Below are 24,902 nucleotides of genomic sequence, written 5' to 3' on the forward strand. Positions count from 1 at the left end.
GAGGGAATTTTTTACTGATCCTTACTAACAGACAATTTTTTTCTTACACAATTTCATTTAGAACGTTAGCCCAAGGCAGGTGCTAGTGGCTTGGCTCATGCCTGTAATATTAACTACTCAGGAACTTGAGAATTGAGGATAGTGGTTCTTGAGACTTTTCAATAAGCTACTCAAAAATAAGTGGAAGTGACCCTATGGCTCAAGTGATAGAGAGCTAGCCTTGAGCTCAAAGAAGCACAGGTACAGGGGCCAGGCCCAAAGTTCAAGCTTCATGGAAAACAAAAATAAAAATAAAAAGCCAAACAATAACTCCAGTAGAAGAGAAATGATTATGCAATGACTACTTTAGCAAGAATGCATTTCTCAGTTTAGAATGAGGTTTCACTTTGTATAACCTTATAAATATAAGATAATTAAATTTCAAGTAATTATTTAACTTCACTATCCACTAAGTTGGAGTGTTGATCTATATGTTAAATAACAGTGAGTTATAGAAACATGAAAGACGTACTTGAGGCAATGATAAGGGGAGTTGAAGAAATCAATGTTGTTTTGAGAGCAACTCAGGTTGAAGCTGACCACCTAGGTAGGTCTTCAGGAGACTAAGGCTGTTTCTCATTTCTAAGATCCCTCTCCTTGGCTGGGCCCCTCCCATTGAGTTTAATCAAAGATTAGGTTAGGTGTGGGGAAAAGCAGCAGCTTGTATTGAAGGTTTTAAAAAAATAAACCCTCTTTTTTGTGTTTAAATGTAGGAACTAGAGAAGTCGTTGGTTCACAGGACTCTGCATTTGAAAGAACTTCCAACTATGAAGGCCAACCTGAGCCACATATTCCAGAGAAGGACATGATGTTGGCACAGGAACAGATAGAATATTTGCAGAAGAATTTTATGTGGTGCTTAATTTATTAAGCCTTTCTTGTTTATGTTTGATGTAACCTGCTAGTAATAGATGTGAAATGAGTAAAGGATCTATTGGCCACCTAAATTTGTTACTTCAGCAAAAGTATATCTGATCATGCTAAACCTTAGGTTTCTAAGAGGAAGAAAAAGATGTAAGTCCTTCAAGATGCTAACAAAACTGAATTAACAATCCATTAATTGGAGGGAAGGGCACTTTTTGTTGGCAATTTTAAATATCCAATTGCATTTTTCCATGCAGGTGACTATCAGCAAAGAGGAGATTGAAGGGGGCTCAGAAGGTGGCTCAGTGGTATAGTACTTGCTTCAGATGCATGAGTCCCAGGGTTCAATTCCTCACAGACATATAAACAGAAAAAGCCAAAAACTGGCACTGTGGCTCAAGTGGTAGAGCGCTAGCCTTGAACTGAAGAATTGAAGGACAGTACCCAGGGTCAGAGTTCAAGCCCCACAACCGACAAAAAGAAAACTAAAAGAGGAGATTGAAGACACTCAGTTCATGGATCCTGTTGAATGAAGACTATAAGGAGCTGTGTGGATAGCTGGTGCTGATGGAAAACAGTTCTACAGACAGCAGACAGCAGTATCATTGAAGAAAGGGTTGAGAAGTTTCAGAAGGTGAACCAGCAGTATGAAGGCAGGTGTAGTTACGACATCCTTCTCAATGCTGAGAATCTCATGCTATAGGTATGTTTTGTACAAGAGTTGAAGAGACTTTCGAACTACTTTTCATCTTTCTGAGGGAAAAGAGAAGATTGCTGAGAGATGAGAGGGGTGAGCCACTCATGGCTAAGCATATATTGAGAACAGGTGTTTTTCTGGGTTGGCAAGTCTGATAAGAGGAGGGGCTTATGTCTCTTGAAGTATCTTGGTGTCTCAGACCAGTGAAGGAGTCTAGTTATTATTGCCCAAGGGCAGAAGTCATCCCGAGTAAAGTTGGTGATTTCATGTGGTCACTAGGCCTCAGATGTAATGTAGCTTAGTAATATAACAGGAGTGATGTTCTTTGAGTTATTTGAAACTGAGTTGTATTCTCTTGGGACTCCCAGGTAAATTAGAATAGAAGCTACCCATGAGAGACATGAGAGAGACTGTTGCATTAAAAAGTAAGAACTAGATTTTGAATTTGATTATTGAGCTTTTCTTGACTTTCTAGACTTTCCTTTTGAAATTGCATTAACTCATTTGTACAATGAGAATTTTTCAATTACAAAAATCTTTAAAGAGCACCCTTATGTTTGTGGCTAAGGAAGAAATGGTTCTTTCCATTTTTTTTTTTTAGTCATGCAACTTGAACTCTGGGCCTGGGCATAGTCTCTGAGCAATTCAGCTCAAGAGTAGAACTGTACCACTTGAGACACAGTGCTACTTCCTGCTTTTTCTATTTATGTTGAGAATGGAAGCCAGAGCCTCAAAAATAATTTATCCTGTAATTGTTTCATTTTTGGTTATTATTAATGTTTTTTCATTGTGAAAATTCCATACAGAGGGGTTACAATTACATGAGCAAGGTAATGAATACATTTCTTATCAAGCATTGTTACCTCCTCCTTTGTATCCCCTTACCATCTCTGCCCTCCCATTTCCCTTTCCCCCATCCCAACCCCCTCACCAATATTGTAAAGTTCATTTTTCGACATAAGGTCTTGTACATCTCATTGTTGCAATGGGTCCACTTGTATCCCTATTTAAACAATTTCTTTTTTCCCTTCCACACCCCAAATTATAACAACAAAACATATAGTGAAAAGAGGGGTTATAACAAGAGGGAGGGACATACAAAGCAACAAAGAAATCATCTTATAAATATGTTAGAAACAATCGCAAGAAAGAAAAATTATTTCACTAGTTCTCTAGGTGTTGCTTTCGCTTAACATCAACTTTTTTGAACTTTTCCGCTTGACTCATACATATACTAGATATTGCAAATAAGGGAAACCATGGGACCTATGTTTCTTTGGGCCTGGCTTACTTCACTGAATATAATTTTTTCCAAGTTTTTCCATTTCCTAACAAATGGGGCAATGTCATTCTTTCTGATGGAGGCATAGAATTCCATTGTGAACATATACCACATTTTCTTGATCCATTCATCTACTGAGGGGCATCTGGGTTGGTTCCATATCTTAGCTATGGTAAATAATGCTGCAATAAACATAGTTGTGCTGGTAGCTTTAGTGTGGTCTTGTTTGTAAACATTTGTGTAAATGCCCAAAAGTGGGATTGCTGGGTCATAGGGGAGTTCTATGTGAAGTCTTTTGAGGAACCTCCATACTGCTTTCCAAAGTGGTTGAACAAGTTTACATTCCCACCAACAATGAAGTAAGGTTCCTTTCTGTCCACATCCCCTCCAGCATCTGTTGTTGTTAGAGTTCTTGATTTTTGCCGTTCTAACTGGGGTGAGGTGATATCTCAATGTTGTTTGAATTTGCATTTCTTTTATGGCTAGGGATGTTGAACATTTCTTCATGTGTCTTTTGGCCATCCTTCTTTCTTCTTCAGAGAAGTTTCTCTTTAAGTCTTTCTCCCACTTATTTATTGAGCAGTTGTTTCTTTGAGGATTTGTTGTTGGGGGTTTAATTTTTTGAGTTCCAAGTATATTTTAGATATGAGACCCTTGTCCGTTGTATGGCTAGTAAAGATCTTCTCCCAATCGGTGGGCTTTCTATTGATCTTGCTAGCTATGTCATTTGCCCTGCAGAAGCTCTGCAACTTTATGCAATCCCATTTGTCCAACCTTTCTTTGATTTGTTGTGTTTCTGGGTCTCTATTCAAAAAATTTCGGCCTTCTGTGGGGTCAGAAAATACATACAAAAAATATTCTCAAACCACAATGAGAGCTTTGTTTGTAAAATGGGAAATCCATCCATAATAAATGAGCAATATGGACTGCCATCCAGGCCTGTTCATGAATTTGTGTGTACAAAGAGGATCTTCGTTTAACAGTATCTGTGTGATGATGTATTTGTTCTTGCTAGAATGCTGTTTAACTGGTAGAAGTCCTATGTTTTCACTAGGGATATTAATAATCATTAAATAAGGCTATGTAAATAATTATTGTTTTTATCTGTTTATCTCTACTGTCTTTCCCATCAAATACCGTAATAAGGGGATTATTTATATAGTGCTAACAAATCAGAGTCTGAAGATAGGCACATCTCTTACATATATTTGCCAAAGACAGCAAAAAGAATTTGCAGAATTAGAGAGCCTTCTGTACCTACATCATTTTCCATATACCTCATTGTATATATTGAGTAATTTAAAAGCTGCCTTTAGTAGTACTGTGAATACTCAATTTTAATAAACATTAAGTTGTCTTCTTAAAAAAAAAAAAATTTCGGCCTGAGCCAAGGAGACCTAGGGTTTCTCCTATTCCATCCTGTAATGTTTTCAGAGTATCTGCTTTGACTTCAAGGTCTTTGATCCATTTGGAGTTGATTCTGGTGCAGGGTGATATATAAGGATCTAGCTTTAGTTTTCTACATGTAGTTAACCAATTTTGCCAGCACCATTTACTGAAGAGGCTGTCTTTCTTCCCTTCTATTGTTTTAGCTCCCTTATCGAAGATCAGATGGCTATAGATCTGTAGGTTCATTTCTGGGTTTACAATTCTATTCCATTGGTCCTGAGGTCTGTTCTTATGCCAATACCAAGCTGTTTTGATTACTATGGCTTTATAGTAGAGTTTGAAATTTGGTATTGATATTCCTCCAGCAGTGTTCTTTCCGTTGAGGAGCGTTTTTGCTATTTAGGGTCTTTTATTGTTCTATATGAATTTTTGGATTGCCTCTGCTATTTCCTTGAAGAATGAGGTTGGAATTTTGATATGTATTGCGTTGAATTTGTAGATAGCCTTGGGAAGTATTGCCATTTTCACGATGTTAATCTTGCCAATCCAGGAGCATGGGAGGTTTTGCCATTTTTTAAGTTCTGTGTTGATTTCCTTTTTTAAGATTTTAAAGTTTTCATCATAGAGGTCTCTCACTTCTTTAGTTAAGTTAATTCCTAGGTATTTTATTTTTTGTCGGGCTATTACAAATGGAGTTGCTTTCCTAATTTCAGCCACACTTTTCTCCTTGTTGACATACAGAAAAGCCATTGATTTTGGGGGGTTAATTTTATAACCTGCTACATTGTCAAAGTTTTGAATCAGATTGAGTAATTTGGGAGTGGAGTCTATGGGATTCTTTAAATACAAGATCATGTCATCTGCAAAGAGGGAGAGTTCTATTTCTTCTTTCCCTATTTGGATCCCCTTTATGTCTGCATCTTGTCTTATTGCTGTAGCTAGGCATTCTATTACTAGATTGAAGAGAAGTGGAGAGAGTGGGCATCCTTGTCTTGTTCCTGAGTTAAGACAAAATGGCTTTAGTTTTCACCATTGAGTATAATGCTGGCTGTAGGTTTGTCATATATAGCCTTTATTGTATTGAGGAATGTTCCATGGATTCCTAATTTTTCCAAAACCTTCATCATAAAGGGGTGTTGGATCTTGTCGAATGATTTTTCTTCATCTATTGAGATAACCATGTGGTTCTTATTCTTGCTCCTGTTGATGTGATGAATAATATTAATTGATTTGCTTATATTGAACCAGCTTTGCATCCCTGAAATGATTCCCGTTTGATCGTGGTGTATGATTTTTTGGATGAGTTGTTGAAGTCGATTGGCCAAAATTTTGTTGACATGTTTGCATCAATGTTCATCAAAGAAATGGGTCTATAGTTCTCTTTCTTTGATGAGTCCCTGCCTGGTTTTGGGATTAGGGTTATGATGGCTTCATAGAATGTGTTCGGTAGTGAGCTTTCTCTTTCAATTTCATTGAAGAGTTGGAGGAGTATTGGTGTGAGCTCTGCTTTGAAGGCCTTGTAAAATTCCGCTGTAAAACCATCTGGTCCTGGACTTTTCTTAGCTGGGAGGTCTCTTATTGCTGTTTCTATTTCAATGCTTGATATGGGCCTGTTAAGATAGTTTAACTCATCTTGGTTTGGTTTTAGCATGTCAATATTTGCTAGGAAAAGGTCCATTTCTGTCAAGTTCTCAAACTTATTAGCGTAAAGTTTTGAGAAGTATTTCCTTATAATGTTCTGAATCTTGGTTGTTTCCGTGGTGATGTTTCCATTCTCATCTCTGAGTTTATTAATTTGGGTGTGTTTTCTTTTTCTGATAAGATTTGCTAAGGGTCTGTCAATTTTGTTAAGTTTTTCAAAGAACCAACTCTTTGTTTTGTTGATTCTTTCTACAGTTTTTTTGGATTCTAATTCATTTAATTCTGATTTAATTTTGATTATTTCTTTCCATCTACTGGATTGGGGTTTATCTTGCTGTTCTTTTTCAAGGAGGTTTAGATGTGTCATTAAATTGTTAGTTTCAGATCTCTCCAATTTGTTGATGTAGGAGCTCAGAGCAATAAACTTGCCTCTGAGTACTGCCTTTGCTGTTTCCCAGAGGAGCTGGTAATTTGTGTGTTCATTTTTGTTGAATAGCATGAACATTTGAATTTCCTTTCTAATCTCTTCCATGACCCACTCATGATTCAGCAGTTTGTTGTTCAGCCTCCGTGTGATGCCGGACTTTCTTTGGTGGCTTTTGGTGTTGAGTTCTAATTTTATTCCATTGTGGTCAGAGAGGGTGCAAGGTATAACTTCAATGTTTCTGAATTTAGACAAGTTTGCTTTGTGGCGTAAAATGTGGTCTATTTTAGAAAACGTTCCATGTGCTGCTGAGAAAAACGTGTATTCTGATGCTGTTGGGTGAAATGTTTGGTAGATGTCTGTTAAGTCTAGTTGATCTATGCAGCTGTTTAGATCTGCGGTTTCTCTGTTGAGTTTTTGCCGAGTTGATCTATCTAGTGGGGAGAGTGGTGTGTTAAAATCCCCAACAATTAATATCTTTGGATCTATATGGGATTTGAGGGAAAGTAGTGTTTCTTTGATAAATTTGGGTGCTCCATTGTTTGGCGAATAGATATTTAGAATTGTAATATCCTCCTGAAGGAGAGATCCTTTAATTAGTATGTAGCGACCTTCTTTATCTCTTCTCATGAATTTTAATTTGAAGTCTATTTTATCTGATATTAGGATTGCAACTCCCGCCTGTTTATGGGGGCCGTTTGCTTGGTAGATTTTTTTCCAGCCTTTAACATTGAAAATGTGTTCTTTTTTACGGGCAAGATGTGACTCCTGCAGGCAGCAGAAAGAAGGGTCTTGTTTTTTAATCCAACTAGACAGTCTATGTCGCTTATTTGGAGAGTTCAGTCCGTTAACATTAAGAGATAAGACTGAGAGGTATTTGGGAGTTCCTGCCATGTTATCTACCTTCTTGGGGGCTGTGAAAACTGGGTTCTTCCTATGGTTCTCGGATTCTCAGTTAGGGTGCAGTTTCTTGGCCTTTATTGAGGTCTTGTTGGTTTTCTATGTGTAGGACATCTTTAAGAATCTTTTGTAGGGCTGGTTTGGTGGAGATGTATTGTTTCAATTTTTCTTTGCTATGGAAGGTTTTTATTTGGCCTTCAGTTATGAAGGAGAGTTTAGCTGGGTACAGTATTCTTGGTTGATAGTTGTTTGTTTTTAGGGCATGGCATACATCATTCCAGGCTCTTCTTGCTTTGATTGTCTCTGCTGAGAAATCTGAGGTGATTCTAATTGGTTTCCCTTTATAGGTGATTACCCTTTTCTCCTTGACAGCTTTAAGGATCTTTTCCTTGTTCTGAGTTGATCCTGTGTGGATTATAATGTGATGGTGGGATGTCCTATTCTGGTCTGGTCTATTTGGGGTTCTAAAAGCTTCTTGTATCTGAATAGGCCTATCTTTTTGTATGTTTGGGAAGTTCTCTGCTGGGATCCTGTTAAACAAATTTCCTAGACCATTAACTTCTGTTTCTACGTGCTCCTCTACACCCATTATTTAGATTAGGCCTTCTGATGGTGTCTTCCAGGTGTTGAATAGATCTATCATATTTCTTGGACTTGTCTTGGATGGTTGTATGTTCTTTCTCTATAATATCTAGGCTGTCTTCAATCCCTGAGATTCGATCTTCTGCATGGTCTAACCTGCTGTCAAGACTCTCTACTTTGTTTTTAACCTCTTTTCCTTCTAATTGGTCAGCTTTGATGGCTTCAAGTTCTTTGTCGAAGCTTTGTTTTAGGTCTTGTATGAATTTCTTTACTTCCTTAATTTGGTGTTCAGTGTTTGTTCTCAGATCACTTAGTTGATTGGTTATGGTTTCTTTGGACACCCATTTCTTCTGTTGGATTCCATTCAGCATTCCCATTGTGATCTTCCTGACTTCCTTCAGCTCTTTGTTAATGGATTCCATGAATGCCTTTAGTGATCTTTGTGTATTCTCTACCTGGTCTCTCAATTCCTGTATTACTCTTTGATTAGCTTCTTCCCGTTTGTGGAATTCCTTCAGTTCTCTTTCCTCCCATTCATGGGATTCCTGCAGTTCTCTTTGAGTGTTCTCAGCCTGCTCATGCCATTCCTCCATTTCTCTTTGAGTATTCTCAATTTTTTCACACAAATCCTGTATCAGTTTTTGAGTAGCTTCCTCACGCTTATGATATTCCTGTATAAATTTTTGGGATGCCTCCTCTCTCTCCCTTTCACGCTCATACAGAGTCGTTTATAAGTTGTCAAACTTCTCATTTATCATGTTTGCCAGCAGTGTTTGTAGAGCTATTTGGGAACTCTCCTCTGGATTATTCATTATCTGTTCTGAGCCCTCATTATCAAGATTGGGAATTGAGGTACCCAGATTTGCCATTTTTCTTGTGTTTTTCCGGCTTACTCTGCCCATTTGAGATGAAAATAGCACCAGTTTTGTACTAGAACACTATCTTAAGGCAACCATCAACCAACGTTTGCATTTTTACAGTCAATAGTCTACAGATACAATCTAGTTCAACAGATACATCTATTCAACATCAAACAACTATATGTTAATGGGCTTCAAACCGCAGAGAAGAATTTGGAAAACCAGAAATTATTAGGGTTAGGGAGAGATGTGGGTAAAAAATAGGAATAGATTGGTGTGGGGAGGCACAGGGAGAGTTAACTATGTCCTAATCCCAATGCAGGAAATAGGTTGGGTAGGATGCAAGTAGAGAGAGAGAGAAAAAGAAGAAAGGGAAAGGGAAATGAAAAGAGACCAGAAAAAAAAAAGAAACATAAAAATTAATATTATTATGGAGATCAAAAAAACATCTTTTTAGAGAGGAATGTGAGTATATTAACAGAAGGGAAGGGACATAGAGGACAAGTGAAAAACTTAAAAAAATGCTTAAAATATTATATAGGTATAAAGAGGTAGTACTGCTATTAAGTAACTTAAGTCTCAGAGGTTTTGAATTGAGTAATAAATTTGTGGATTAAGTGTGTACACAATGGGGGATAGGGTCTACTAGTTAGCTACGGGTTTATCTGAGGATGTGCAGGACAAGAGTTAAGTCACATAAAGAAGATCAAAAGAGAGGAAAAGGTGAGAGGGATAAGAAAGGGAGAAAAAAAGATCAGAAGTTCAGTAGAGCTAGACAAAAAACAAAAAGATAGTTAAGAAAGAAAAAAAAAGAGAACGAAGACAAGAAAAGAAAGGAAAATGCACATTCACATATTCCTAAAATAAAAATTATAAGAGGAAAAAAAAGTTACTGGAAAACAATTATTTTTTCAAAAAAGGCAAAAATTAAAGATTAATAAAATTTTAAAAAAGGAAAAAAAATTTATATATATATATAAGGTACCAAAAAAAAAAAAGAAAAGAAAATAAGAAGAAGAAGAAAAAAAAAAGTTCTTTGATTTTTTTTGGGGGGGCAGGGGTGGGAAGAATCCTGTATCTCCCTTTTGTCTGTAACCAGCCTCTTGTTGGAGTCTCTGGTCAGCTTGAGGTCCTGTGGCTTGATTGGTTTCTTAAGTCAGTTTGTTCCAACAGGCAGAAAAATGCTCTGCTTTACCCAAGATTTTGAGATCCACCTCCCAGGTTAGTTTAATGGGAGGGTGATCTACTTTGAGAATCACAAAAGAGGGGGATGCAGTGGTGAGGCTAGTTTCTGGGTAGAGTTTAGGCCTTTCAACAATCAGTAGCTTTTCCCTGGGGCTATTTTGTGAAAAACTCACAGAGCCCAGCCTGGAGCCATTCTTAGGGTTTCTGTTTTTCAATTGATTGTGGAGGCTGCTAGAGGGAGGGGCAGCCTCTGGCTCTGGTTACCCAGTGAGGAAAGCCACTCCAATGGCTGGCGCCTGAGCTGGTTGACTTTTCCCTGGATGGAGCTGAGTCTGGCAGGTTACTTCACCATTAAGTTCTTGTGACCTGCTAAATGACTCGTTTTATTCCATGGCCTGAGTTGGAGCTGGCAGATCCTCCGAACTTTGTCGGTATCCAAGATGGAGATCACTGATGCTAAGGGGGGAGGGGTGGCCTTCCCTCCTCTGCTCCCTGAGAAAGAGTGAGGACGTCGAGCTTCTACTCTCGCCAAGTCTTGGATCCTGGGTCGTCTCTGGTCTGCAAACTGCAGGATGGAGATGTCCGCTCCTTGTCGGTTCTTGCTGGTGTTTAGTAGAATCCGCTCGCCTGCTGCGTCTGGCTCCTTCGTCCCGGACTCTCTGTGTGAGCGCTCAGGTATGGTCCCGGCTGTGGTCTCCGCCGCGACCCTGCCGCTGCCGCTGAGGCAGCAGCTGGCAAGCGCTCAGATGTGTCCTCTTTCCTTGGCTTCCCCTCTCTTGTCTAACTCTCTGTCCTGTGATGGCACACTTGGTGTGATTCTCTGGCTTAGGACTGTTCACTGGAACTCTAAAACTGCTTTCTATGTGAGAGCTTGTTCAGATTCCAGCTTCTCCTCCACCATCTTCCCGGAACCCCCTCTGCCTTGATGTTTTTTGTTTTCATTTCCTTTTGTGTTGTACCTGAGGCTTGATCTAAGGAACTGAGCACTTACCTTGAGCTTTTTGCTCAAGGCTCGTGCTCTACTACTTGAGACACAGCTCCATGTCTACATTTTTGTGGTTAATTGGGGATCAGAATCTCAGAAACTTTTCTACCTACACTGGCTCTGAACTGTAGACTTCCTTATATCTCAGCTATCATTACAGGCATGAGCCCGTAGCAGTGTGCTCCTGTTTTGATGGCCACAGTCACATGAAGCCCAATGTGGAATCTTCTCACTTGAGACAGCATCACAACACAAGATTCTCAGATTAGAGATGCTCAGCCTGCATCTTACTTCTTTACCCCATTGGTTTGTCTGTAGCCCTCCATTTTGAATACCATAGTTCTGAAGAAGTCCATAAAAGCACTTCTCCTCCTTCTCAGGGAGGTATTCCTGGGGTTAAGATCTTTTTAAACTCAAGTTATTTTGTTGTTTGCTGGCTTAGCTTCCTGATGCAAACTTATGCCCCCAACCCCTACCCTTTGAAATAAGAAAGTGGGTTAGGGTAAAGTAGAGACAGGTGTTTACAATGGCTTTTGTGCTGTCATTCTGAAAGGTAGGGGAGGGAAGGTGTAAGATTTTTGGGAAGGTCACAGAACATCAGCACTGGAACCCACCAATGGGAAGTCCTCATTACCAAGCCTCTTCTCCAATCAGAGACCTCCAGGAAGGCAACCCTTTCCAGTTGTCTGGAAACTTTCTTGTCTCTGGGCAGTCACAAGGAGAAAATGTTGGTGTGAGGAAGGTGGAGCTCTACAGCTGTAGGAACCAAGTAGGCAAGTTAGTTGGAGGCATTGACTCTCATGACCCCATCTGAAGTCTTACATGCCATGAGGGTGCATATTCCTGCATGTATTCCCTCTGGGGGAAATAAGAGGGACTTCCCTTTCTCCATGTCAGGGCAAAGGCCTGATGCCCAGCTGCCAGACTCTGGTGAAAGTTTGCAGGAAGTGCCATTATTCTCCCCTGTTAATTCTATAGAACAATGCTGGGAGATTCTCTTTGTGTGTCTAAGGAAGCTCACCTGTGCCTTGCTTACTCTTTGCAACCTTTGATCACTGGAGCTACTTCACATTTGTTGACAAGGTTTAATTCTTCCTGCTTACTGACTTAAAATTACCTCTAATTGTCTGTGTTCGTAAGAAATTGTGTAAAGTTAACTTTCTGCTCTTTGTCTGAAGATCTACTTTTAGGTCTGTATGCTGTAAATCAGCATGTGATATGTCAACAAACTTTGTCCATACCCACATATTGTGGTCCACTTTCTGCCTATTGATCATGCGTTCCCAGGTCTCACTGAGGAATTGGCAGCAATTTGGGTTATGTCTGTTTCCAGAACCAGACTAGCATCCCTTACTCCCTTTTTAATAAATCATGCAACGGCTTTGAAGGCAATGTGTTTGCAATAAGAATTGTTTGCAGAATGTTTGCCCTTCAAACTGATCATGCCCACACGCCCTGGCCATTGTCTATTGACCATTGACATTGGTCATTGTCCCAAATGTCCTTAATATGTTAAGTTTCCCACAGTTCCCCCTCAGTACCCAGCTAAGGAAGGTAATCCCATTACCACCATATTCTACCAATGAGATCAAACAAGCCAGGATTCAAAGCCAGGCCCTCACCACCAGCCTGCATGCCTTGCTCTAAGGGCATACACTTTGCTATTAAGAATAAACACTTGGTGTTTTCTGGTGAGCTGGGGTTCGTAGCTATACTCTTAGCTGCTCAGAAAGCTGAGATGTGAGGGATCATGGTTCAAATTCAGCCAAAGTAGTGTGATTTGTTTCCCTTTTATGTAGGTGGTTGTATTTTCCCACCTCCTGAGCAGATGTCAGGGACTGCATGAGACACCCAATTTGTGGCAGAGCAACCAGTCCCAGGACAGCACCACTGAAACAGATAGTGGGAACACCACACTTTTAGTTGTGACAGGATAGCAGTTGCTCTGTTTTTGCATTTGGCATAATTATCTTGTGTCGAGAGCAAAGGAAACATCATGATCTTGAAATATCACAAGTTAGTCTAAGCTGGTTCTGTTGAGTTGGTCTGCTGGTCCTGTAGCCATTCCCTTAAGTGTTTGGCAGGGCACCTGAAATGCTAGAATAACTGGGCTTCTGTGTGTGGAGTCCTCAGAGACTGTGGTGTATACATGGTCTCTGGTGGCCTCAACACATGGCAGCTCAAAGGTGGCAGTGACTAGACCTTCTTCAGACTCAAGCCATAATTCTGTGGCTTGCCCTCAGATGAGACAAGTGAGGCCCATCTAATTCAAGAAGAGGACCAGTGCCTGTGTGCTTGACTGGAAGCCACCAGTCAGACAGAAGCTGGGGGGTCCTTCAGAAGCTGAGGTTACTTCCAGTCACTGTTGGAGGCAGCGATTGGATGAGAAAGACACCAAGGGCCTTCAAGAAGGTTCTGAGGAATTCTATTCGTGGATTTCACATCTGTTGAACCAATAAAGTATGGGGGACAGAGCATTCCAAGGCAGAGCCCCCCTCCTGTGCTACCATAGAGCCTGGAAAATGGGGATGCTATCCTGTCACCTTGGTGCCAGTGAACAGCAGGCTCCTGTCAGATCCAACCTATGGTGCGATTTGCAACTGTTCTTCCCTAAGTGCGTTCTCTGGAGACCTCACTCTTCCGCTTGTGTGGTGGTGTCATTCAGCGAGAGTATCTCAAAGTAAGTGTCTGCACCTGCAGAGAAGTCAGGGTTATCTTGCCTTGGCTCCTGAAAGAAAGGCCTTGATATCCTTCACCATCAGGAGAGGTCCCTTTCCAGACCCCTGAGGAACTTTGGGCTGTGCAGTGGCTTCCATTGATCCATGTCCAATCCTTCCCATGTCGCTCAGACCTCAAATGGTTTCAGAGAAGGTGTCACCATATTAGGGGGTGTAGTGACTATTTGCTTATCAAGCCTGTAGAGAAGGAGATTCCAACTCAGTATGTGCACACAGGATTGTGAATCCAATGGTCACTACACTTGTCATAGTGAATTGTCTGTTTGGAGGGACTGTTTTGAGTCTTCCCTGAGCACAGTCTTTCACCAGATACAAAGCATGTATCTGTTGTTGATTTCACGGTTTTGACTGCTATTTCACAATGATTCAGTGTAGGTTCCCTCCACAAAGCCAGGAAGCTGTCACGTTGTTATGTAAGTGAATGACCAAACCAGGCTCGTGGTTTCATAGGTGAGTCTGCCAGGTATTTGGTGAGAACAATTGCAGGTTCTCAGGTGAGGTGGGTTCTATATGTCATGATGCAGGTAGGGCTTAGGAAATGGGGTACTTGACGTGCAGATTTTATTGAGAGTTGCTTAGAGATGGACTGTGAGAAAGTGAAGGGGCTCAGGGTCAGAGCAGTCACTATTGGGCAAATCATGAACATAGATGTGATGGGCATGTGTGTAGCCAGCCTACTTTGGGGTGGTTGTTAGGCATTCAAAATGCATAATACTCCTTAGCTGGCTAAGTATTTTAAAGTTAGAAGCACAGGATTTTATGTTTTGGGAGAAAATTGTAACACATGCATTGAACTTTTTAAAAACCAAATTTAGGCTCTTAATTTTGTTTTTAATAAAAATTTCATCCCAGCTGCATGGAAGGGCTAAAATCAGGAGCATTGACCTTTCAGGATAGCATGGGGAAAAAATTGAAAAGCTGAGGATGGTGGCATGCATCTGTCATCGCAGTGTGGCATGACATGCAAGTAGGAGGATAACAGAATGTCTGGTCTTGGCATAAAGCATCACACAAAGGGATGTGGCAGGGCTACAGTGGTAGAGCATTTGATTATCAAGAATGAAACACTGAGTCAGATGCCAATAATGCCAAAAGTACACAAATTAAGAGAATGAATCTAAATAAACCCCTCATGCCCACTGAATGGCCTTCCTGAAATTCAAGGCCACCATTTCCTTCATCATTAGTGATTTTTGAAACACCACATGGGAATATTGGAAGGGCTGTCTGGGTTTTCCTGCTTCCTCTGCTGAGAAACCTGTCCATATTATGTTTTTAGATTTTAAGAACTACTATGAATTCTTTTTTTTTTTTTTTTTTTTGGTATTCAGGTAAGGGGTAGGTTTACTCAAGATGGCACCAGGCCATTTTGGCCCTCCACAAGGCAGGGAAAGGCCTGGGAAAGGCCTTGGAAAGAGTTGGGAAAGAACTGGGAAAGAGAACTGGGAAAGAGAGAGCTGGGAAAGAGAGAGAGTTGGGAAAGAGAGCATCTGGGCCTGGGTTAGGCCTTATCTGGGGTATGGGTGGAGAAAGGTGTGGCCACATCAAATTCAGATGTGACCTCAGTGAATGCAAATGTGACCTCTTCCAGGTGTTCCAGGCGCCTAGGTAATGCAGGTACTCAGTGGAGACTTTGCTCTCCATCCAGGAGCAGACCTTACATTCCAGTCTTTTAATAATCATGAAATGGGGCACGGATTCTCTCTGGCTACTTCCTGCTGACAAGGGGCATTGACATTAGGGATAAAAGTCTGAAATTTGGTCCCCTCCCAGAGAAGGCAGTGAGCAGCTGCTGTCCCTTGGTGGTGTGAATTCTTAGGTGAACTCTGGAGAGGTCTCATGATGCATTGAGGGGCTGGAAAAAAATACTAGAGAGCAAATAAATGGCAAGAGGAAGGACTTGGGGCTGAAAATGTTGGTCGAAATGTCCCTAGCTACTTATGACATCTGGCGACTAGGTAGAGGATAAGTCAAGTGACAAAGACAAGAATATAAATTCCTGTTCAGTTAATACGTAGACCGGTATAGACATTGGATGGGCAGGCTTCTTACTTCTATTGACCTCCCAACTGTGGTTAATTTTGAAAGGGCAGGCACAAAGCAGCTGTTTGACAACATCTCCTCTTACACCTATCCATGGTCCCTTGTTCCCCAGACTGGCTGAGTCTAGGTGCTCGTTGCTGGGATGGCTTGTCACAGTTGGTATTCAAGGAGGTTTGAACTCAAGGCCTGGGCACTATCCCTGAGCACTTCTGCTCAAGGCTAGTGCTCTATCACGTTGAGTTACAGTACCATTTCCAGTGTTTGGCTGGTTAGAGATAAGAGTCTTGAGCCATGCTTCCAACCTGTCTCTTTGCAGGTTAGTTGGGAGATGGAGTCTTAGGGATTTTTCAGCCCAGGCTGGCTTTGAACTGCAATCTTTGCCACAAAGGCCCTTTATTATTTCCAATAAGTCAACAAGGAGATCAAATAGAATAGAGAATAGAGCTTACCTGGTCCTTATCAAGAATTGACCAACAAATATTCTGCAATGACTAAACTTGTTAGATGTGATGAAAATTTTAGCACAGATAGGCCCAGTATTTTAAAACCACGTAGTCAGTAGTAGAATACTCAACATAAAACAAAAAAGGCAAAACTCAAAACCTGAATTTTTTTTTAATTGTGAAAATACTGTACAGAGGGGTTACAATTACATGGGCAAGATACTGAGTACATTTCCTATCAAGCATTGACAATAGTGTGTATACATCTTTGGTAACAAAGCACATCAGATGGTTGGGCCTCACTTACCAGGGCCTGAAAAAGAGCAACTTGTTAGCAAGACACCTTAGAATAGATGGATGGAGTAGTAAGCTTGGTGGAAGTTTAAGGGTCACAATGTGGCCAAGATGGCGAACTAAAGACGGTGAATTTCTGAAAGAATGCAAAGAAACCCTGAACAAATACATCAAGCCTACATTGGCTAGCCTTTGAGAGGGAACCTAGAGGAGGGGTTCCCCAGGACCCAGCCTGCATCACACTCTTCAGGGCACAAGCCAAAATGTTGTAGAAAAGAGAAGTGGAGAGATAGGGAAGGTGGACATGAATGGCAGAGAGAGAGCAAAGAGAGCCTGAAATTAAACTGACTTCGGACCATTTACCATTGAAGTAGCAAAAAGTGTGTACATCTGAGAATGACAAAAATTAGGCTCTCTGGCTTTCCAGGGAGCGCAGGAGGCATTTCAAAGGGGTTTCACAGCTCAGGCGTGACTTGCAGCACCCCAGAGCTCACCAGGCAGAAGCAGAATCCTGACTTCCCCAAGAGCCCTCTAGAGAAAAAAGGCCAAGTCCCAAAACCAAGCATCCTCGGCTTCAAAGGTGAGCGGCCTTTCAGCTAAAGACTGTAGGAGCTCTCTGGCATGGTGCCATGTCTGGACAGAGACTGAGCAACTGAGAATTGTAGAGAGTAATTTCACTCACCAGAGTAGAGAAGTGGTGTGGACGTGGATGTGAAGGCCAGTAATGGTATCGGTGTGATGTGTCCACAGCAGACAGACCAATTCGCAAAAGGCCATCAGAACTGTGGGTATTCCTCAGAGCAAAAAGGAAAAAACAAGCAAAAAAAGAAAAAAGAGGAAAAAAACAGAGAGGAATCCCACCTATCCTGACTTTAAGCCCTTTATCCGAGTCACGACACCATTTATGTTAGATTTTTAAAAAGAGGTAGCTGAGTAAGAACAGCACCACGCACTTGGTATTCAGGTAAGGGGTAGGTTTAGTCATTGTTCTGGCTGGCACCAGGCCATCTTGGCCCTCCACGCGGCTGGGAAAGGCCGGGGAAAGACCTGGGAAAGAGCTGGGAAAGAGAACTGAGAAAGATCGCTGGGAAAGAGAGCTGGAAAAGAGAGAGAGCTGGGAAAGAGAGAGCTGGGAAAGACAGAGAGTTGGGAAAGGGAGAGCTGGAAAAGAGAGAGTTGGAAAAGTACTATGAATTCTTGAATCATTTTTAGGAAGAGGGATTATGGGAAAGTTTGCAGGTATCAGGTCTTTGTTATGGTAGGGGTGAGGTTTCTACACAGCAAACATAGAGCCTCCATGATTTAAGGAGCCTTTCATTGGGTCTGGTACTCTTTAATTCTGTTGAAATACTTTCCCTTTTTCCTCTTGAAAAATAAGTTCCAAAATAGAGTTTATTTTAACTTCCATCACTAAAAGTTCTTCCTTTTACTCTATGGGCAGTTCACACATGACCAAAATATAAACCAGCTGGTTTTACTGCATCATATACCTTTGCTATGTATCAAATTTTTCATCCTAATCCTCAAATCATGTAATAATTTGCCTATTTATGACTGAATTGTAGTTCCTTTATTAATAAAAGCTAATGGGAAAGGATTGTGTATTTAGTTGATGAATAGACCTACATTTTATTTCCCTGAGATACTGTAGCAGAGTATTAAAAGGAATGTAATATATATATATATATATATATATATATATATATATATGGGGGGGGGTCCCATCGAGGGGCCTGAACCTGGGCCTGAGCACTGTCCCTCAGCTCTTCAGCTCAAAGCTAGTGCTCTACCACTTGAGCCACAGCGCCACTTCCAGCTTTTTTATTTTTGCTTATGGGATCCTGAGGAAATCTAACCCAGAGCCTCGGGCATGCAAGGCAAGCGCTCTACCACTGAGCCAACTTCCCAGCCTGGTATGTAATATTTTATTGATAAGTCTATCCCTTAAAATGAATATATTTTGGGGCTGGGAACATGGCTCAGGGGTAGAGCGCTTGCCTTGCATGCCTGAGGCCCTGGGTTTGATTCCTCAGCACCATATAAGCAAAAAGAAAAAAGCCAGAAGTGGCGCGGTAGCTCAAGTGGTAGAGTGCTAGCCTTGAGCTGAAGAGCTGAGGGACAGCGCCTAGGCCCCACGACGGGACCCCCCTCAAAAAAAGTAATATATTTTAGGATGTCATTATTTTAATGTGAATTATGTAAATGTTGATAATATGCTGTTGGTTATAAATTTAGTTTTCAAGAGTTTCACTTAATTGCTTTTTTTGCCCACATATAGTACAAGTCTATTTGCAATTGTTTTTTAATGGCACTAATAGTATAGTTTATATAGAGAAAATAGAGTTATTTTAGGACCCTATGATTGGTTATAGTATTAATAACACAATTAATTTGAAGTATCAATATTTCTCACCAATTACTGACTCTTAATGAGGTTCCGTGTGGAGTTTTGGAGTGCAAATGAGATGGTGGATGTATAGAGTTGTAAGGAAGTGTTTAGGGACCATTAAAAGGCATTGGGTGACCCCAAAGTGTAGGTCCCTGGTCTTCTGTGAGTAACTAGTTCTAGGAAGGTCTCAGGAGAGATCTACATTGCTTGAGACACATTGTGCTCCTGATATGCATACCCCTGGCCCACCTAGATATGTCCTTTCTGGAGGCCTGGCTCTCTTGTGACTTTATCTATGAAGCACCCAGCCCTCATGGGGGATTTGATATTTCAGTAGCTCTTAAAGCCTAGGCAGAATAGAAGACAGAGCTAACCTCTCCCAGTTCCCAGGTCTTGCTTTGAATGGATGGATGGAGAATAGGGGAGATATGAAGCTGTAGGTCAAGCAGGAGTGGCTCAGGTCATGTGCCAGAATCCCAGATGTTCCCTGTAATTGTAGAAGACTCCTATAGCTTCTACAGTGCAGTGCAGGGGAATGAATATTGGCATTGAAGGCAGGGCCAACATCAGGTACCAGATGTGTCTCCTATAAACATGTCCAGGCCTCAGCCTGCATTTCCTCCTCTGAGAAATTGGGATGGTTTTCTTTCCTGATGGTCTTGCTTTGTGTCTATGAGATCCACTTGGAAGTCTTGCTGAGAAGGTGATGCTGTGATTCCCTCATCTGGGCAAGGAAGGCAGGAGGAAGAGAAGAGAGTGTGAGAAACAGAATCCTTCTCTAAGCTTGTCCTAAGGAGGTCTGTCTATGTGGTAGATAGTGCTTCCAATCTGGCTTTGTGTCAGAGCCTCTGCTACCTGCCTCTGGCTTTACTGGATGGCACCCTTGGCTGCAGAGAGTATGGGCTCGGCTTGAATGTTCCTTGTCTCTTGTGTGTTGGTATACTAACCCGGCCTTCTGATTGATGGCTGAGAACCCTATCTCACTTGGGGGTAAACTTATCTCCAGGAAGCTCCAGACCAGTCACCCCTCTGGGCATTTGATTTACTAGGGAACTCAAGCCTGAGCATAGCATGCACACAGCTGCTGCATTAGGGTGCCTGACAATCTCATCAGCCCTTTAGTGCTCATTTGTGCATACTTGTGGATGTGGTGCCTGGAGCCTACAAGTCCAGCTTCCTTGTTACCCTGGAGCATTGAGGACTTCAGAGTGAATACTCAATGAGTACCTAATGGCGCCCAGTACAGAACTGCTCTGTGTACTCACAGTAGTAGACATAGTGCTCAATTACTGTAGGTGATTCATAAGTGAGTTAAGAGGGCACATGGAAGAAGGATTGGTTAGCTTGAGTTCATACCAAAAATAGATGAGAAATATTTAGGTCTTCACAGGAAGGTGATATTGGTTCTGAATATTGGGGGATGAGATCTTCTTTGGTGGTCTCTGGGAAGAGTCTGAGGCCCTGGCAAGCTGTGCACTATTCTATTTGGTTCCTTGGTGCCAAATTGCCTGTCTAATACTAAATGGTTCCTGTTAGCCCCAATCAGATCCTATTACACTAGTGCAATTTGAGTTCCAGCATCAAAAGCTCCTTGTTCAGTTAGCCGAGCTCTTTGAGTTAGTTACTAAATCTGTCTTTTGTGTGAAGCATGCATGCTTGTCTTGGAAGAACGTGCTGAAACATCAAATTATTTATGAAGCCTGTTTTCTTTGCTTACTCATAAAGGGATAAATAGCAGTTTTGGAGCCACAGTATTGGGCGGAAAGGAGGAACAATGGCTCATTGTCTTCTCTAGTTCTGAAGGATCATGGTTCCCATGGGGCTCTAAAACAGAGCTAGCTGTGGGTGTGATGGGTTTAATCAAAACTGCTACAAAGACTTTACAAATAGGGCACAAACTCTTGAGAGTGTTTGCATAGATATGAGTCTTTTTTGTATTCATATAAGTAAAACAGTAGTACATTCCTCAGAATAAATACAATTTGTGCATTGTAGAAAATGTGTGTAATAGAGATAAAGCATGATGAAAAACTAATTCCATATCTCAGCAGAAAGGATGGAACACTACCAACACCTTAATGTACAATGTTTTAAATGTCTCTAAGCATGTGTGTCTATCTTACCTTTAGCATATACCTACTAACACCTTTAAAAGAAGGGCATTAAAAGTGTATTTTCTTTTTATTTTCATCACAGCCACGGTCTCTCTCTGGTTCACCAGGTTTCCCATTGACTTGACAACTCTCCCAGAGTCTTAGCTGATCTGTTGTCATCACCTTCCCAATAAGAAATATTCTTAGCCTTATTAAGAGCACAAAACTTGTGGGGGTGAGGTTATCACAGGAGTTACAGCTCTGTGGCCCTTAGAGTAGGGTTTCTAAGTAGTCCCAGGACAGGAGATGGAATGGCTCTGTCACTTAGGAAATACCAGGTTTCTCTGAGTCCTTGGTGGAATGGTATTGGATAGGCCCCTTTATGACTTGCCCTAAGTTTTTAGGACAGTCAGGACTGAGTTGTGCTATGTCTCCAGCTCTGTCACTTGTCACTTTGTGGGTCATTGAAGATGCTTTTCACTGCTTGCAGATGGCTCCAGTGATGTTTATAGAAACAGTTTCATCAGAACATGCAGTATTTGGGAAATAGCATGGGAAATGCTTGGCTCTGTGTGGACCTTCTTGTCAGTGTGGGGAAGTAAAAGTACACAACAAGGGACCAGAAAAAACTGTGTCTTCTCCTGATTTTAAGAAAACCTAGAGCCGGGCGCTGGTGGCTCACGCCTGTAATCCTAGCTACTCAGGAGGCTGAGATCTGAGGATCGCAGTTCAAAGCTAGCCCGGGCAGGAGAGACTGCGAGACTCCTATCTCCAATAAAACCACCAGAAAACCGGAAGTGGCGCTGTAGCTCAAGTGGTAGAGCGCTCGCCTTGAGCTGAAGAGCTGAGGGACAGCGCCCAGGCCCAGAGTTCAAGCCCCACGACCGACCAAAAAAAAAAAAAGAAAACCTAGAGTTTTTTTTCTCTTTGCCTCTCATAATGAGTGTCAAAAAGTTCCAACTTGTTCCTGCTACAAAAGAATACTTGCTCAGTGTCCAGGTTCTCACATCCAGCCACTCCAGAAGGGGGAGATGAGTGTGTTCTTGAAGTCTGCCCAGGACTCCATTCTTAGTGGGAGTCCAAGACCCAGGTACCACCTGTTCATCTTGACAAGTTAAAGGCATGAGAGTCTGTGGCTCACCTCACCTCTCCCTTGAAGGATTTGAGCAGGAAATGTGAGGCTCAGCTAGTTTGCCAATAACTGGCATATACCCAGTGTCATAAAAAGGAACAGGATTTTCCCTGTGTCCTTTTACTTCTCTGATAGAAAAGAAGTAATGATTAATTTGTTTAATGTTGGTGATATTCAGCTATTGTGATACCAAGTGGTATATCTTTGAAGTTTGAGTCTGAAATGTTCCTTAAAGGCCCATGTGTTATAGACTTTGTGGCCACCCCATGATGAAGCTGGCAGAACATTTAGCTGTGTGCAGTGATCACCTCATAATTTTGTATTGTGCCTGTCATCCCATTAATTGGGAAGCATATTAAGATTATAGGGAGGCACGAGTCAAGTGTTAGAGTGGCCTTCCAGCAATCATAGAGCTCTGAGTTCAATCCCTAGGACTGCAAGCAACCATTCAGAAACACACCCCATGCTATGGTAGAGTCAACCTTTTTATTCCACAGCTGAGGTGACCAGCTCCCAGTCTTGTCTACCTTCCTTCCTCCCTCCCTCCCTCTTTCCCCTTCCCTCCCTACCTCTCTTTCTTTCATTGCTTCCTTCCTCTCTCTCTTTCTCTCTCTCCCTATCTTCTTCCTTCCTTCCTTTCTTTCTTGTTTTTGACCTTATAGAAACTCTTGCCTTGTAATCTGTGTTTACTTCACGTTTGTCTTCTGAGTGTGAAGATAGTTTTTCTCCCAAATGCTACAGCAGGTAATCATTTAATATTTTATGTGTTTCCCATCTGCATATTTGTTTGCTTGTTTATCTTGTTTAGGTTTGAACTCAAGACTAGTTTGCCGGGCACATGCTCACACAGCCACTGGAGACACATCTCTACTCCTTTTTAGCTTCAGTTATATTTTATATAGGACCTCCTGTTTTTTGTCTTAACTAGGCAGAACCAACATCCTCCTGTCCACAGCTTCCTGGGATTTGAGATGGGATACATGCACAATCATACCCAGTTTATTGAGATGATGTTTCAATTTTTTGTGCAAGATGGCCTCCAACTTTGATCATCTTGATCTCCACCTTCTGAGTAGCTGGGATTTGGGGGGACAGACGTGCACCATCCCATCCTTGGCCTTGAAAAACTTCTTCATTTTTTGTGGTCATTGTCTGTTTCTGTGGGCATTTTCCCCCACCGTGCCTATTTCTTAATGAACAGAGATGTTATTCATTTTGTTCTCTGGTTAGGTTCATGTAAGATGTCAGCAGACTTTTTTGTGTGTGGAAGCCTTGGGGTAGAACTTAGGACCTGAGTACTGTCCCTGAACGTTTTTGTTCTAGGCTAGTACTCTACCACTTGAACCATACCCCCACTTAAGGATTATTGGTGGTTAATTGAAGATAAGATTCTCATGGACTTTTTTTGTCAATGCTAGCTTTGAACCATGATCCTCACGTTTCAGCCACCTGAGTAACTAGGATTATATGCATGAACCATCAGTGTCCAGGTGTCAGCAGACATTTTTAAGGGGGAATGAACAAACGGGTAGTATTTCATTTTCACCTGTCTATAGGTGTTTAATATTGGTCTGATTTTTTTTTTTTTGCTTAGCTTTTCCTTGGGTGGAGTTAAAAGTTTCTGCTTTTCAACAAAGGATATTAATGTCTACTGAAGGAATAAGAGCTATATCTTAGAGAAACCATCCATATTCTTTTTGAATAAATGTTTATCTATGACAATCTGGGTATGCATATTTCCTGGCAGGTTTTAGAAGCCCAGAATCTTCAGCATTTCAGCTTCCCACAGACTCTTAATTATTTCATTCAGGTCTCCTGTTTCTAGGATTTCTAAAATTTTGAATTCTCTCCTTTCTTAGAAATTACAAAATAGGTAATTCTGTTATGCATTTCCTTTGATTTTACTGGGACTTTAGAGTGGTCTTCGATAAATCACTTTCTGTGATCTAACAACATACTTCTGGTGATAAGCTGAAAGTATTACATTCATTTTTCCTAAAGATCTCATTCTTCTCTGTTCAAATTGTTGTCAGTCACTGATCAATGTTGCATATAAATTGAGGTCTCAAAAGCAAAATAATCCATAGCCTTCAAAATGGATACAGTCCCGTAATTATGAAGGAACAACTATTTTCAGAGACCTCTTGTTATTAGAGATGTGCCTTATAAACCTACTGAGGGAATCTTTGGAGTGAATTTTGTAAGTTTCCTAAGGGCAGGATCATGTTCATACAATTCTGAGCACTTTCTGAGTGTTTTGTTATGTTGGCTTTTTGTCTTTCTTCTCTCAATGTCAAGTCTTAGCATGTAAGTACTCAGTAGTAGAGTTAATCAGGAGTACAGCAGACTTGGTTTACAAAGAGGTGACTCCCAGTCACTTGTTTGTACAACTTCCTTCTCATTGGACCCTCTACGGGCTCTTATTAAGACCTTCAATATTGGGAAAAGGGAGGAGGACTGAAAGGGGATAGGCTTGACTCAATTGTCAATAGGTGAGGACTTTTTATTGAGGAACACCGAGGGGCACAGACCTTCCTACAGTTTGGAGGTTGTGTTTAGGAGCTGGGCTATTCATCTGAGCAAGGAGGAAGAGATGAATGAAAGGGCCTAGTCTAGTGAATTGTGCCTTTCAAATGAGCTCACATGGGATGTTCACAGCTGGGTTCAGGCACATCAAACAAACATACCTGGGAATTTGTCTGGCATCTGTATGGACCTGGGACAATAGGGTGGGAGTCAATCCTTCACTCTACATCTGATACTGTTGCCTTTAGTAGTCCTGTGACAGAACACCTTTTGACACCTGAATTCTTTCCTGTTCTACTCACATTTTCTGTCTTATTGCTTAAAGACAAGCTATAAAATACTATTTCCTACTCCTGTGATTATTGAGCTTATGAATTGTCAATGAGCCCTTATACA

The 24,902-nt window shown here is 41.2% G+C and overlaps 1 protein-coding gene across 3 annotated transcripts in view; it reads left to right on the forward strand.

Annotated features, from left to right (window-relative positions):
* Positions 1-24,902, forward strand: part of LOC138819646 (protein Noxp20-like) — a 155,120-nt gene that overhangs the window by 120,485 nt on the left and 9,733 nt on the right. For all 3 annotated transcript variants that reach the window (XM_070011125.1, XM_070011126.1, XM_070011127.1), the window contains 2 exons: positions 753-1,053; positions 1,161-1,606. The gene's annotated coding sequence lies outside the window, so the exon portion shown is untranslated. The remainder of the gene's footprint in view (positions 1-752; positions 1,054-1,160; positions 1,607-24,902) is intronic.

The sequence above is a fragment of the Dipodomys merriami genome, unplaced genomic scaffold (assembly GCF_024711535.1).
Source record: "Dipodomys merriami isolate MVZ:Mamm:240054 unplaced genomic scaffold, mDipMer1.0.p SCAF_806, whole genome shotgun sequence".
Taxonomy (NCBI): domain Eukaryota; kingdom Metazoa; phylum Chordata; class Mammalia; order Rodentia; family Heteromyidae; genus Dipodomys; species Dipodomys merriami.